Genomic DNA, 14,796 nt, shown 5'->3' with positions numbered 1-14,796 from the left:
GCATATAGTAGAAGCGTAGTGGCACATACAGGTCTCTTTCCAATGTTTGACAGGTTGTCCTGTTAGCCAAAGAGTTTGAGTATCCTCGGTTATTCTTTAAGGTATGAGAGAGCTTTGTTGTGCCATTGGAGGGGACAGTATGGGAAATTGGAAAGACTGTTTCTGAATCCAGGAGCGACAGAAGAGACAGGTCAGGATAGGACTTGTTGAGCTGGAGTGCTGATGTGCTGTGCCCCACCTGCGACAGGTTGGTTGCATGGGCTTGGACACTCGGCGGTGCTTGCACCCTGCCTTGGTGCATCCTGTGCAGCAGCTCAGGTGCCTCAGTTGCATTTTCAGAAGCAGTCCAGCCACCTCACTGCGAGTTGGGAAGGAGTGGGCTCTGGAGCACACTGGGGTCTCCATGGCATAGAGCAGAGGTGTGCCAAAGCGTCTGATGAAACGTGAAGCTTGGAACCGCAACTCCTGCCAGCCTCTTCCTTTGAAAGAAACTGGGAGAGGTGCCCCAAAATAACCACCGGAGAAAGTGTCCAGATGAAATGTCTGGGAAGTGTCAGGTTCTCCTCTGCTGTGTTTTCAGGCTCTTCTGTAATCAGCTGTCATTTCGGGATCTGGGCATATTGGACCTCAACAAGTACAGATTGAAACTTAAACAAGCAGTGACTCTTCTATAAATATTTAGCTCACACTGTTTAGGAGCTGCTGGGAGCAGGAGACAGAGTAAATTTAAAGTTCGTGACTGTCTAAAAAAGCTACTGTAGGATGGCATTCAGTCATCAGATCGGCTGGCATTCAGGTTTTGAATTGCTATTCCTCCTCTTCCTTTTTTCCTGAAGAAAAAGATGTATTTAAGCATCCTTTGCAGTGTTTTCACGGCTGCATTGGGGATTCAAATCAATGCAAAGGTCTTCTTCAACTTGGCTGGTTGAGCCGGGTGCCCAAGAGGAGCCATGGTATGGAGTAAATTATGTTCCCTGGCCCTACACATTTTTCTTTGCAATTTTGGACTGGTAATCTGAAGTATGTACATGTGCATGGAAGAGGGGGCTGTATCTCAGAGTGTGTGCTTTTATCTAGCCACTGTGATACCAGGACAATGGCTTGCGTCCAGGCAGGCTGCTGATGCAGGAGCTGGGGTCCCTAGTGGGGCTTGTGTAGGCAGTGCTGAATCTTGGCTGCCACGCTGTTCCTACTCTTGTAAAAGTCATGATAGCAAGGTAGACCTACCCCGGTCAGCCATTTTTTGCCTCTTAAATATGAAGATAATACCCTTTTTTTACTTTGTAGAGCTCTTGCAAGAATGGGAAAGAATGAAACGTGCTGATAAGAAATGGTATCAGTAGACGAGATGGGCAGAGGCATGTGTGCTTTGAATAAGAAGGGAACTTCACTGCACACAAGAGTCTGCAATTATTGATCAAAAAGAAGAAAAAAAAAAATCAATCACTGATTATTTTTCTTCCCTTGCTCTTCTAATACAAAGTACTTGCAGTTGGACTAGATGCTGGTTGTAGGTCCCTTCCAACTGAGCTATCCTGACCTATCCTACCCTGCTTCTGGATATATTTGGCATGTCCTGTGATACATTTTCCAACTGCTTGTGCCACCCCGGCCCCTGGTTGCAGCTTCCTGGGGCTTTCTGTACCAGGATGATGCTCCACGTGCCCTCTCCTTGTGGTCGATTGCTTTGCCTGGAAGATTAATGGCCAAAGAGCAAATGCAGAGGAAGGATGGGTAAAGAAAAAGGTAGCTTCCTCATTTGCTAGCTTGTTGAAACCACTTTTGGGGTTTTGAGAGAAAATGTCAGTGTTTGAGTTGGAGGCAGTGGCAAGCTTGATGGTTTTTCTCTTTCAATAGTTTCTTTTAGTGCCCTTCCTAATTTAAAAGGAGGGTTTAAAATTACTGATGTTTTACCTCCAAAGCGGAGGGATTCCAAAGCCTTTGGCAAGTCTCTGCTGAAGCATCTAACGTAGAAAAGAGTCTCATGCTTTTTCCCAACTCCGTCTTTGACAGAAGCCCCTCCTTGTGTCCACTAGGAGTACTAAATCTGCGGAGGTGGACAAAGAGCTTGATTTGTGTAGAAGGTAATTTTCTCCAGTGGTGTTTGGCCAGAAAACATAAAGATGATAATGATTTTTAGTTTTTGGCATAGCCTTTGCAGATCTCTGTGTTTCTGCCTGTTGCTGAAGCAACACTCTGCCACGGGTGAGTGCCAGCGCTCGGTCCGGGATGCTCGGGTGCTGCCTGCGAGGGGTGGGTACCCTTACCTGGTCAGTTTGGCCCCATCCCTGCAGTGCCCTGGAGGTGAGAGGCAGATGAGGCTTCAGATGTTGATCCTCACTAAAGCTGTAGTTAGAGCTTAAGCCTTCTGCTAAATTTACGACACGTTTGCCTGCTAAACCTCCCCACTTTGGGTATTTGTCCTGATTTTGTACCAAATCTCCTTCTTGCTACTTGAACTGAAGAATAAAGTATTATAACTTTGGCTGGGGGCAGCTGTCCAAGGGATATATTGGGATACACTTGGCCTTTGAAAAGAAGGACCTTAGTCTCCAGCCCTGTCAGTCCCTCTGGCTCCTGGAAGTTTTCCTTCCAAATGGTTACTTCAAACCTCAGAGAAGAAGTTCATGTTTTTTCAGAGCTATGATTAATACCATTTTTACGCTTCGTTGCAAAATGCCGCACAATGAATGAGACCCACAGGGTGGTGGTTTACGGGTGGGAGGAAAAAAAAATATCATCAAACACACACTTTCAGATGCTGTTTTGGAAGAGTGATGTGTGTGTGTGTTATATAATCTGCAAACTGTGGGGCTGCGTTCCTATTAAAAGGAAGAGAGGAAAAGAAAAAAAAAAGGCTTAAACCTCATCTATGGAAAGAATGTCAGAAATAGTTGAAAAGTTGAATAATTACAGTCTTTTTGCACCAGGTCAGTGAACACTAATTTAATGTGCAAGGTTGCAATGCAGTTTGCCTTTGCAATTACAGAATCGCAGGATGGTTGAAGCTGGGAAGGGGCCTGTGGAGATCATCTGGTCCAACCTCCTAGCCCAAGCAGGGCTAGTTACAGGCAGTTGCCCAGGACCGCGTTCAGATAGCTCTGGAATATCTCCATGGATGGAGGCTCTACAACCTCCCTGGGCAAGCTGTGCCAGTGCTCGCTCACCCTCACAGTAAAATTTGGCATAGTGTGATGTATTTCAGTGAGTCAGTTATAGGTTCCTGCTTGTTCCTGGTGCAGCTTGGAAGGTTTGGGGATGTGTCTGTGGTTTTGGGTCAGAGTTGGCTTGAACGTTTGGGGGACGTGGGTCTGCAGCTGAATCCTGTGGCTTGGGCTCGGCAATGCTTGGTTGGGGCTTGGGAGCCAGTTGGGCTTGGTGCAATTGCCAAGAACGTTCCCCTCGCTGGTGTGCAGGGAGGCTTGCTGCATGACGGTGCAGTGTCTGAGAGCTTGTGGTCCCTCTGATTTGGTTTTGAGGCTGTGCCTGTAGCTGAGCCTCCAGCTAGCTCTGCTGACTTATGCTTCCCTTCCCTTGACACAGCGAGCCTATTCCCAGTCCGTGAGTCACTTTGCCACAGGAATCTGGGACTCATTTATCAGCAGAAAAGGAGGCTAATTACAGCCTTGAAGACCTCAGCATCAGTGGAGCTACAGCATCAGGTGCTTCCCCAGAAAGCCCTGTCCTGGTGACAGACCCGGGGAAGAGAAGCCGAAGGGTTTCCTGCAGCGGCATGCCCAATGTGTCCCCATCCACAGAGGATGCTAGTGCACGTGGGAGGGCACCTGAGCCCCTATGGGGACATGGGGGTCAGCAGGGATTTGCTTCCTGGCAGCTTCTTGTACATCCCTCACATGTGGAAAACAAAAGCAAAGCCTAAGGCTATGCTTGGGATCTGGTTCCTCTGCTTGGTCTCTAGTGTTTCCTTCTGTCCTTCCTCCATGGAAAACAGTAGCCCTTGCTTGTTGTCCTGGGTGCATTTCTTTTTTTCTCTTAAGGCACCTCTGTGCCTTTTTGGTTGCTGATAGGTGGTGGGAATGGCAGGAATGAGATGATGGCTACCAGTGAACACTCCTGCTTTCCACAGACGCATCCCATCAGCGTGTTCAGCCTCCATGCCAGTGACGGGGGTGTTTTCTCATTAAAAATAGACCACAGACAATGCCACTTCCCGAGGACTGTGATTTATCATTTAATAACAAGTGGTTACTCATTTCCTTTGGAAAACTTTCTGGAAGTGTTATTTTGCTTTCTCCCCTTGCTTCCTTTTTTTTTAAATTTCCTTCAAAGCCCTGCATTACCCTTCAGAGCCACCGTGTCTGTTAAATGAAGTGTTCCCTTTTCAAGTGGAAATCATATTTATGATTTAAAGATCATGAAAAAACAAATCTTAACCCTTTGGGCATGAGCTTTTCTTTGTAAGCTCCTGCAGCCTTGAAGTCCTAGCTCAGCCAAGGGAAATAGCAATGGAGAGACAGCTGCGTAGGTGAGACTTGAAGAAAAGCGGTGATGCTGATTCTGGAATGGATGATCTGCCTGATCTGACTTGAAAGAAAATGTCAAATAACTGCAGAACGCGTATCCTCTGAGTTGCCAGCTCTTAACTGTGATACCTCCTGGTGTAGCAAGTTCTCCTGAAGGATGGAGGGCTTGAAGAACTACTAGGCAAACTCATACCAAGTCTGGTGTTTTAGTGACTTTACTAAGAAAAGTGCTGAAAGCTGTGGAGTATTTCTTGAGGAAATCCCAACAGCTCAATAAACAAACTCAGGAAATGTGCTGAAGATGAAATCATTATAAGTGGGCGCTTAAGCTGAAAGAAATGGTTTGCTGTTAGATCAGGGAGGCATTGTGAGGGACAGTAGCCGGTTAGATGGTAGGCTGCAGAGGATACAGAAGGTGAAATGTAACCAGAGACACTGCGGGTACTTTAGGTGATAGCATCTTCCCTTACAGTTGTCTTCATGAGCTGCAAGGGTGGTTTGAAGACAAGAAAAATAGATTACATAGATAGAAGTGCGAAACAGTGCCCTCAGAAATGGGATGCATGTACCCAAAACAAGCAGTAACGGGTTAACTGCAGAAAGGGGTCGGGGGGCTGCTGTGAATCACAAGCTGGGTGTGAATCAACAGTGGGATGCTGTTACAGGAAAGGCAGATCTTGAATAGCCCACAGCAAAATGGCAAAGGTAGTAATTCAGCCTCGGTTTTCGTATAAAACCTTGCTTCAAATACAGCATCCAGTGTTAGCCCCTCTAATTTTAATATGAAAGCAGGCGGCTTGGGAAGATGAAGCTTCAGTTTGGGAAACTTTACTTAGGAGGAATAGCTGGAAGATTTGCATATGTTAAACCTATTAAAAAAAACCACCCCAAACCAACAACCCACAGGTGTCATGCCATGGTTTGATGGGATGCTGTCTTCAGCAGTTATTTCAGAGCGAGGTGTCTCTGCTCTCCTGTTGTTGGTTGTGTTGCGGCTTGTTACGTGGTCAGGTCTGTGGCCACAACCTGTGTGTCCACACATGAGCTGGGACAAGGAACATCTGTTAGTATAGAAGAAACTGAAAAGTGTCCCTAGAATTCTTTTGAAGTATGGCTGCGCAGTTTTGCCTGGACAAAAGGTGGCATGCAGGAGGAGGGAAGGAGGCCAGAGAGAGGAGGGGTGGTTGAGCACCTGGTGGAGTTTGAGACTTGCAGGGGACTTAGCAGATTTGAGACATGCAGGAAGGTGCTGTGAGGAAGGAGTGCAGCACTCGATGCCTCTCTGCATCTGCAGACAGAAGAAGAAAATTGCATGCAGGGAGGGGTTTCTCTGGACGCTGTCTTCCAGTGCATCATCTCTGTCATGTCTGGTAGCAGTGGGGTAGGCTGACATTTTTCAAAGTGTAGGTTCCAGCTCCTGGTGGTGGTGGTGAAGGAGCATGAGTGATGCTGGAGCTGACCCAAAAAGCGTTAGAAACCTCTTTGTTAGCAGCACAGCAGCCCTTCCCGGATGGGTGCTCGTCGCTGGGAACTGTAGCCGAGTCCTGCTTCCTTCTTGGCAGAGCTGTGCTGGTGTTGCCTTGGAGAGTGGCATGGAGACAAACAAGCCAAGAGAGGGTTTGGGGCTGGGTGGCTGTTCGATGTCCCTTCTGGCCCAGTGTTTCTGCAGTCCTTGCATTCAGGTTTTGGCACAGCTTCTGTCCCGTCAGTCCTGCTGAGGCTGAGTGTCCCAACACCTTCTGATGTTCTGAATCCAAATTTCCAACATTACTACATTGCACTTGGTTTTTTGGCTCTTGGGAGTAGTTTGGTTGACCACAAATTGGTCACTGTGCTGTGATGCAAGCTGATGATTTCCTCCCCTGCGGGTGCTAAACCAAATACCCCTGCAACTGCTGTCTGACGGGGATGTTACTCTCGGCTGGTGTTTGCAGCTACAGGGATGTTTAGGAGCCATGCAAGCCAGGGTGATTCAAGCTGATACTTGTGATTAAATGCTAAATGCCTGGTCTGTTGTGTTCTACCAGCTGTAACCCCTAGGGAAAAGAGGGGGTTTACTTCAAGAAGAAAGGATATTCTGATATTGTTTGGTTGATAATGAGAATGCATAGCTTCAAAGCTGAAACAGTGTGTGCTGGGTTTTAAAAATCACAGGAGCATATAAAACTGTCTTGAAGAAGAAGATCATAGATAGGCAGACCTACTGAATGCGCTTGGTCTTTTTTTGTAGACTGCAGAGCTTTCTTCTGTGGTTTGCAGGGTTCCCGTGCCTTGTTGCATCCCTGCACAGCGCAGAGTTCAGCCTCTGTGCTTGCTGTTGTGGAGGATGTAGATGTAAGGCTTGCTAAGAAGATCCAGACTTCAGTTCTAGCTTAGCTGATGCTAAAGTTCCCCTTAAAAAAAAAATAATTTATATATATATAAAAATGCTTGCCATGCTTGCTTGTGGCATGTGTGACATGCTGGCACCGATTCTGACTTGTATTGATCTAGGTTGCTTCAAAAATAAAAAGAAGCACAGTAATTTATCTTAAAAAGGGTACAGAGAAAGTGAAGAAGAGAACAAGCAATTTGCTATTTGTTGCCTTTTCAAGGCTAACAGGCAGGGGCTTAAATTGGGAAAAAGTGAAATCCCTAGGCAGTTCCTGCGCACCATGTAATATCAAACGGAGTGACTGCCAAATGAAGTTTGCTGGATAGCAAGCGTGTGGCAGGACTGCTGATCGCGGAGCTTCAGAGCTCTTCAGTATGGTCGGTCAAGTTGTAGTGGCATCTCTGGGATGTGTCTTTAGGCGTACAGAAACCACATCTTCTGCAAAAGGCAGTGGGTAGTTTGGGTGATGCTGAAGGTCTTTTATTTTCTTGAATGCTCAGAAGGGGCAGAGTGAGCCTTGAGCATTGGGAGTGAGGGGTTTTTTTCCTCATGGCTTCTTCCAGGTTTGCATTTCTGGAGCGTGCAGAATGTCGTCTCTGGGCTTGCTGCATCTCTTTCTTGGTTCACTTATGCTCACGTTCCTTTGGCCGCTCGCTTCCCCAGCCACCCGATGGATTTTGGACTAGGATTGCCTTCTGCTCTGCTGCTTCTCAAAAATGGGAATGAAGGAGAGTAAGCACCTGGAGGGTGCTGAGCCCGGCTTTGAGGTAGTGATGGGGGGCTGGAGGGGAGCGTACTGGCTTAGAAACATGGGGTGGGCTTCCTGCTTGCCGAGCGGCTGCAGGGAGCCTGTATCCCACTGGACATGCACTTTTCATGCACGGATGTGCTATTTACTAGTGTCACCCTCGCCCTGCATTTTGCAGGTGTTTCTCTGTGCAGTAATATGTGTCGTATTGTGGTGGGTTGACCCTGGCTGGGCGCCAGGTGCCCACCCAAGCCGCTCTGTTGCTGCCCTCCTCAGCTGGACAGGGGGGGAGAAAATGTAAGGACAGGCTGGTGGGTTGAGGTAAGGGCAGGGAGAGATCGCTCATGCATTACCCTCATGGGCAAAACAGACCCAACTTGGGGAAATCAATATTGCCAGTCAAATCAGAGTAAGATAATGGGAAATAAACCCCAAATCTTAAAACACCTTCCCTCCACCCCTCTCTTCTTCCCAAGCACAACTTCCCTCCCGATTTCTCACTTTAAAATTGTTAAATAAATAGTGATTTGGCTTTGCTTAAATGGGAAGTGCAGCTTAATTTGTTCAAGGTTTTTTTGTCCTCCCTCAGACTGGGGATTTGGCTCTGTGTGTGTGTGAAGTGTTTCTTGTAGTTTGTAATCTGCATGTCATAGCCCCAAGTGGGCAGAGAAGGGTTATGGGACTGTGAGTTCTGAACGCTTACAGTAAAAGTGTAGTCATCCTGAACCTCATCCAAAGAGCTTTAGCTTGGTGTGGGTTTTTTGGTTTTTTTTTTTTTTTTTGTTGTTGTTTTTTCTTTTACTTCCCCGCCCCCCCCCCCCCCTCTCTCTCTCTCTCTCTCTCTCTCTCTCTCTCTCTCTCTCTCGGCAGGATGCTGCTTCGTCACTTGCATTCTTCAGCATTGCCGCCTTGTTGGGAAGGCAGAAATTCTCTGAGCCTGGCGGTAACTCTTTCCAGGCTGCCAGCAGCAGTCCACGCACTTGCATCCTGCTCCATTCCCTCTGCAAGAGCATTGTGCACAGGGCAAGTGCATCCTCTCTGCCCTAGCAAAGGAGCAGCTGCTTGCACAGGCAGAGGTGCCCATCTTCCTGAAACCCAAAACCCACTCATTTCTCTCTTGCACCTATTCAGATCTCGAGCGAAAATAGAACAGTGGTTATTGTTGTGTAAGAGTGAGGATGGGAAGCTCTGGATAAGTGTTTGGAAAATACCCAGGGAAAACAGCTGCCAGCAAAGGCTGTGCTGAGTGGGAGCGGAGATTGAGTTGGGTACCAAAATGCGTGTTTCAGGGTGAGAAATGTGTTTCTTGGGAAGGACACAGGGAACTGGCCGCTTCCCAGCACGCACCTCCCTCCTGGGGCTCATCCTGTGGGAGCCCAGAGAGGTGGTGCTGGGGCTGGTTGTCTTCCGTGTCTTGGTGCTGAACGGGCTGTTCTTGCCAGTTCCTGCTTTTTATTCTTTCTGTCGTCTTTCATAAGATGCTTCCCTACCCGCCTGCCTGTCCAGCCCGGTTCGGTGCATGTCGCCCCACTGCCCATGTGCAGAATACGTTAGTGTCTTTCCCAGGCAGCTCTGAAGGTATCCCAAGGCTCGGACCTTTAGAAAGCAAGATACTTTCCAAGATTGTGCTGGCAATTGCCTCTCTTCAGCACCAAAAGGCACCCTGCTACTTTATTTTATGGAGGGGTGCAGAAATTGCTGTCATGGCTGGGACAGTGGTCATTGCTGCCAACAGCAGGGCTCTGTGTGGGGAAGGTTGGGCAGGCATGTGGAGCACCTGCACCCGGCAGAGCTGTGCACCCAGGACTGGGTTCTGCTGCTCTTTGCAAGGAAAAAAAAGAGTAACAGCAAGTGGGTTTCTTTGTGTGTGGTTAATTGCACAGTCAGCTCTCCCTGGGCTTCCAGGGGGACTGTTACTGATGAGTGGTTTCCACACTGGATCTCTTAGCGCAAGAGCAAGCTGTGGTCCCACCAGGTACCACAGCATCCACACTGTCGGTGCAAAGCCTCAGGGATTCAGCTTTTTGGTTTTTCTGGGTTACAGCTTCCCCCCCTGCCCTCCCTCACCCATGATGGTCGTGCATGGACTGCACCTGGGCTCACCTTTCTCCATCGCTCCTCACTGCAGCATCACACGCTTGGGTGACTGATGCAGGCTCCTCTCTGTTTTTTTTTTTTTTTTTTTATTATTTTACACGTTTATTATCCCAGTCCACTGTTCTGAATGGTAGAAACTTGTCTGTCTTTTGGGAGACAGTTGTTACTTATTGACTAGCTGAATGGGGGGGAAATAACCTTTACTCCCTGTAGTGGGAATTGCATGAGTAAAAATTTTACATTCCATCCCTCAGATCCCCAAAGCCATTCATGTAAGGATGAGTTGTGGGTCAGAGAGAGGCTTTGCCCCCCTACTGCTCGCTGCAAGGGCTGGCCGTCTCAGTGTAAGGAGAGCAGAATAAAACTGCAGCCATGGCCTGAGCGAGGATACCGAAAATAACATGAAAAGGAAAGGAAGGAGTTGTCTGAATACAACCTGCAGTCCTTTAATTCTTTATGACAGTGATACCCTGAGCCTGGTTATCTTGAGCATCAGTGTTGCTGCAGTGATGGAAGCAGCTGATTCTGCATGGGAAGAGGAAGGTTTGATAGGAGGTATAATAATCTCTTAGATGTTTTAATTTTCTCCTTTTCATCCCAAACTGTAAGTGCAGAGTTTCCTCCACTTTGAAATGGGTCTTTTTATGTTGGCCTGCCTTTCAGATTGGGTTGAATCATGTTTCTTCAATATATAAAATGAATCTGGCAGCCTGGTTTTGCGCTTCAACCTCCCAAAGAGACAAGCAAGTATAAAGCGAGAAGATTCATTGCGTACTAAAATGCTCCACTTATTAAAAAAAAAAAAAAATTCCTCTGTGGACATCCTGTTTCAACTCTGCAGTAAAACTCACCGGTCAGTAAATGGTGGATCTCCTGTTCCCATGGAGAAAGGCAGTTGCCAGCTTAGGAGGTTGCTGTGGGAAAGGGGGGAAAAAGAAAAAAAAAAAAAAAGGAAAAGATCCACTCTTGGTCTTGCAAACAAAGGTTGCCTTGGATTGCAGTCACATGTTGCAGTTCAGCTGATCTTAGCTATGCCAAAAGGGGAAAGTTTTCTAGTACTTGCCTAAACCCCACTGAACTGGTTAGGGAATTAATTAGAAGAAAATTATTCACCTTTCCGCCTGCCCCCCCCCCCCCGTTTTCTCTTAGATCTGATTGCCCTGCATTGACTCCAGGTCGGGGGAGCCAGGGGGAGCTGGGACAGGACCACCCTCTTGATGATATGTGGCCACTGTGTGAATTTAACTGTGATTTAAAATTGCACCATTGACAAATGTCTCCTGGCTTTTCCCTGTTGCGGATGAAGGAGTCTCTCACGTACTCAAACCTGGGATGCCGCCGAGCTTTGTAAATCATACCCAGTGGCCCCTCACCATGCATGTGTCGGGATTTAGTAAATACTGTTGGCCAGGTCAAGCTCCTTCCCTTGGGTACACCCCTCTGCCCATGCTGGGTGGAGATGTTCAAGAGACCCTCATGTGGCTGGACATCACGTGAAATTACACAAAATTCACTGCTTTGGCTTCAGAGAGTTGGTATTTAGGTAGGTATGTATGTTACATGCATTATACATGGCTTTTTGGGGCAAAGCCAGCGTAACAGGTTTAGCTCTCCTCCTGGGTGGTTTTCTCAGAGCTTAGGGTTTGTTCTGATCTTCATAAAGTGTATCAGATCCCTGGGTTTCGGAGGGTACTTTCTCTGATGAGTCTCTTCTCAGCAGAGGCAGGTATTGAAATGCTTTCCAGGATTTTGTCACCTTGTCCATGTGTGTGCTGGGTCTGGAGCCAGCTCAAGCCTCAGCGGTACCCCACATATCCTTCGTTACTGGGGAAGAAGTCAAGTAATAGTTAGACAGTTAGACCCCCTAGACCTGTTCATTTTGAATGTGCTGGTGGTTATTTTCCCTTTTTTTTTTTTTTTTTTTTTTTTTAACCCAAACCAGTATGAATTAGGGCTGCTGAACTAAAACAGAGTGAAAATATATTTATTATTATTCTTATTTTACAGTGAAAAAGCATATCTCTGTTTCTTGGGTGAGGCAAAATGAAATACTTGCCACTTCCCAAGTTCCCTGTGCTCCCCTGTGGCATTGTATGCTTTGTTCACAGCACCCTGTGCCGGAGATGAAAAGCTTTGGTGCATGCTCCCTTCAGGGCAACGTGGATTCCTCCTCAAAAACCTCTGTTCTAGCGACCGGTTTTATAAATGCCTAAAAAATGAGGCTTGCACCTTATCTCTTGGGAGATCGTTGATGGATCCATTTCTCAGAAAGATATTTTATTCAGTCCTTTAATGCCATGCCACTCCCTTCATTCAGATGCCTGGAGTCTTTTATCATGTCTCCTCTTACTTATTGCTTAGCCAAGTTGGGCATATTTAGTTCTTTTAATCTTTCCTCATAACTCAGCTGTCTTTAATCATCCTTCTTGATGTCGGAGTGTTTGATGCCCACTTTTACGGAAAACAAGCCTACTTTCATTTTTTGGTATGCGTGTGAATCGCCTGGGAAGGGTCCCAGGAGAGAAGCTGTAGCTCCACGGCTGGTTGCCCCGGCTCATGCCTGGGTTTCCTCAAAAGCTCCCTTGAACATCTTGGTGTGGGCGCCAAGGAAGATTTCTGGCTCACCTTGTGCATACACCATTGGACTTGGCACCCTCTGGGATTAATTAATGTGTTTATTTGTTGGGTGTGGGCAGCAACACCCCCCCAAGACGTTTCATGGGTTGGGTTTCCAGGGCATGTTTCTTGGGGCATCTGCAGGAGGGTGCATGTGCTGATGGTGTTTATGGAAAGCGGGCCCAGAAAGGTTACCGTAACCTGTGCTTCCTTCCTGTACCTGCCAGCAACAGGAACGAGAGAGAGAGAGAGAGAGAGAGAGAGAGGTTTAATTTGCTTGTACTATCTCAAAAGCAAAGCCTGGTGATCAAGATGTTTCTAGGTGCCTGTGCTGCAGGTCAGGGCAATGTTTTTAGGTACTGCCAGGGATTGTGGCCCCTTCCTGCTGCAGCTATTGATGCTGTCTTTCCTGAGTAGTTCATCTGTTGGGCACCCAAAAATAGTCATTCACAAGTTTTTTAGATCAGTCCGAGTTTTAGGATCGCTGCTACCTGTTACCAAGCTGAGCACTGCATCCCTTCAGGGCAGGGTCTTCAAACTTGGCTGTCTGAAGTTGAATGCCTCCTGTCCTGCATGGAGATGTCCTGAATTCCCCCCACATACCTCCTGTTATGTCAGCGGGAGCTGTTTCAGAAAGCCTGACTTCCTAATTTTCTTAAAGTAGCCAAGCTCAGATGCTGACTCCAAGGGGTTAAGGCGCTAGATCTCCAGTTTTGCTGGGGCTGGGCCATTCCTTGGGGTGGCATCCCTGACAGGGACTTTGAATTACATATGGAGCGGGAGCACTTGGCTGGGAGTTAAAGGAGGCTGAAAGCCTGCCTGTCCCTCCCCCACCTCCTGTTCTGAGGGAATGCTTCTCATACTCTTCCCAAATTTAGCTGTGCAAACGTGGCTGGGTTAAGTAGGCTGAGTGATGAGGCTATTCTGATGGTAATAAAGGTCCCCTTCGCTGCTCTGCCTCCAGCTCCTGCTCACTGCCAGAGAGGCTGTGTGATACGTGGCTGCCCCAACAAGGGGTCCTGTGGCCTGAGAGGATGAGGACCTTGATGGTAGAAGAAAACATACCCCGGGACCACCACGCAGCATGGTGCTGGGAACCTGAGCAACAGCCTTACGTCCGTCTGAGTGTCCCGTGCAACCCTCAGGCTGTAACATGGGGTGTCAGCAGGGCCTGAAGGTCACCACGAGGAAAAACCCACATCCTCTCCATGATGCTGCTAGGATGCTCTGGGTCATGGAGCAGGGATCCACTGCCTCCACCCTTTTTCCTTGGCAGCCCTGGGTGGGCACCACAAGAAGGGCATTTCTTCGTCATTCCAGAATCCCTGACACTCCTGGCTGTGTTTCCTCTCATTACTCTTTAGGAGCAGTTGGGGGATTGCTTTAGAGCTGACAGTGAACATCCCAGGTTGGTGCCCTGTTGTTGGGTCATCATGTGTGTTCATCAGCTGTAGGGCTCCATCACTGCCGCCAGTCCGTTTGCTGCAGTGGAGGAACATGCTGATGCCTTGGCTGCTTGCAGGGGGCTCCTGTCCCCTCCCCAATTTACATATATTTAAATAGATAATATATGTTTTAAATACGTATGTATTAAAATGTTTAAATAGATCTGTAGGCTGCAATTTAGATATAATTGCTTTCCAGTGCTTTCTCATTTTGAAGAACTGAGGAAATAAAGCTTTTTGGTTGGAGGGAGGGGACGAGGTTGGGCTTACTGACATTTCTTTTGTTGTAATGTCGAATAGGTCTCTGCTGACTTCAAAAAGGAGAGAGGAGGAGCATGTGGAAGGGAGGTCAGATCCTGCCAGGGTTTCCTGGGAGATGAGGTGAGTGGTGACGGCTTTCAGCACTTGTAAGCCTGGATACAGAAGTCCTTCTGGGCTTCTCTGCACCCTTGGGGTGAGACCTCTTCCACTGGGCCTCCAGACTTCATTTTGTTGGGGGTTTCCCTGTATTTTGCCTCTTCAAGGCTGATGGGAGGATTTTAGACTGGTGATGCGCGTAGGGGTCTCAGAAGGGATGGAGAAGATCTTGAATATGTTGAGGTCTGTGTATCACACAGACCTTGATTCTGACTGTATTTGGGCTTCACAGCAGGGGACTTTGCTCCTCTAGGTTGAGAGACCTCTGCTGCAATTACCTGCTACTGAACCAGTCACACCCCCCCAGCCTCCTTTTACAGTCACTGGAGAGAAATGGGTATTTTTAGGAAGCATCTGACCCTGACTTGCTGCAGGCATCTGTGTGGGATGAATCATCCCCTGCAATGCCTGCTTCTCCGCACTGTCAGCACAGCCGGGATGGTTTGTTCGGCTGTAGGGTCTGCAAAGCCTGTGTAATACCTGCACACTGCGTAGGAGGACTGGAGTTCAGGGTGCTTGCTTGTGGCTTGGGGTGTCCAAACTCACTGCATGAAAGCTTGGGCCTCTCCTAAGCTGCCCTTAAATTTTCTTCAAGGTTTGGACTCAGCTTGGATC

At 47.8% G+C, this 14,796-nt stretch overlaps 1 long non-coding RNA gene across 10 annotated transcripts in view; it reads left to right on the top strand.

Annotated features, from left to right (window-relative positions):
• The window catches only part of LOC130145563 (uncharacterized), a 142,011-nt gene that overhangs the window by 46,232 nt on the left and 80,983 nt on the right, over nucleotides 1–14,796 (top strand). For all 10 annotated transcript variants that reach the window (XR_008820594.1, XR_008820599.1, XR_008820600.1 and 7 more), the window contains one exon: nucleotides 14,065–14,145. This is a non-coding gene — a long non-coding RNA (uncharacterized LOC130145563). The remainder of the gene's footprint in view (nucleotides 1–14,064; nucleotides 14,146–14,796) is intronic.

Source organism: Falco biarmicus, chromosome 3 (assembly GCF_023638135.1).
Source record: "Falco biarmicus isolate bFalBia1 chromosome 3, bFalBia1.pri, whole genome shotgun sequence".
In the NCBI taxonomy this organism is placed as follows: domain Eukaryota; kingdom Metazoa; phylum Chordata; class Aves; order Falconiformes; family Falconidae; genus Falco; species Falco biarmicus.
This window is presented reverse-complemented; position numbering and strand designations above follow the sequence as displayed.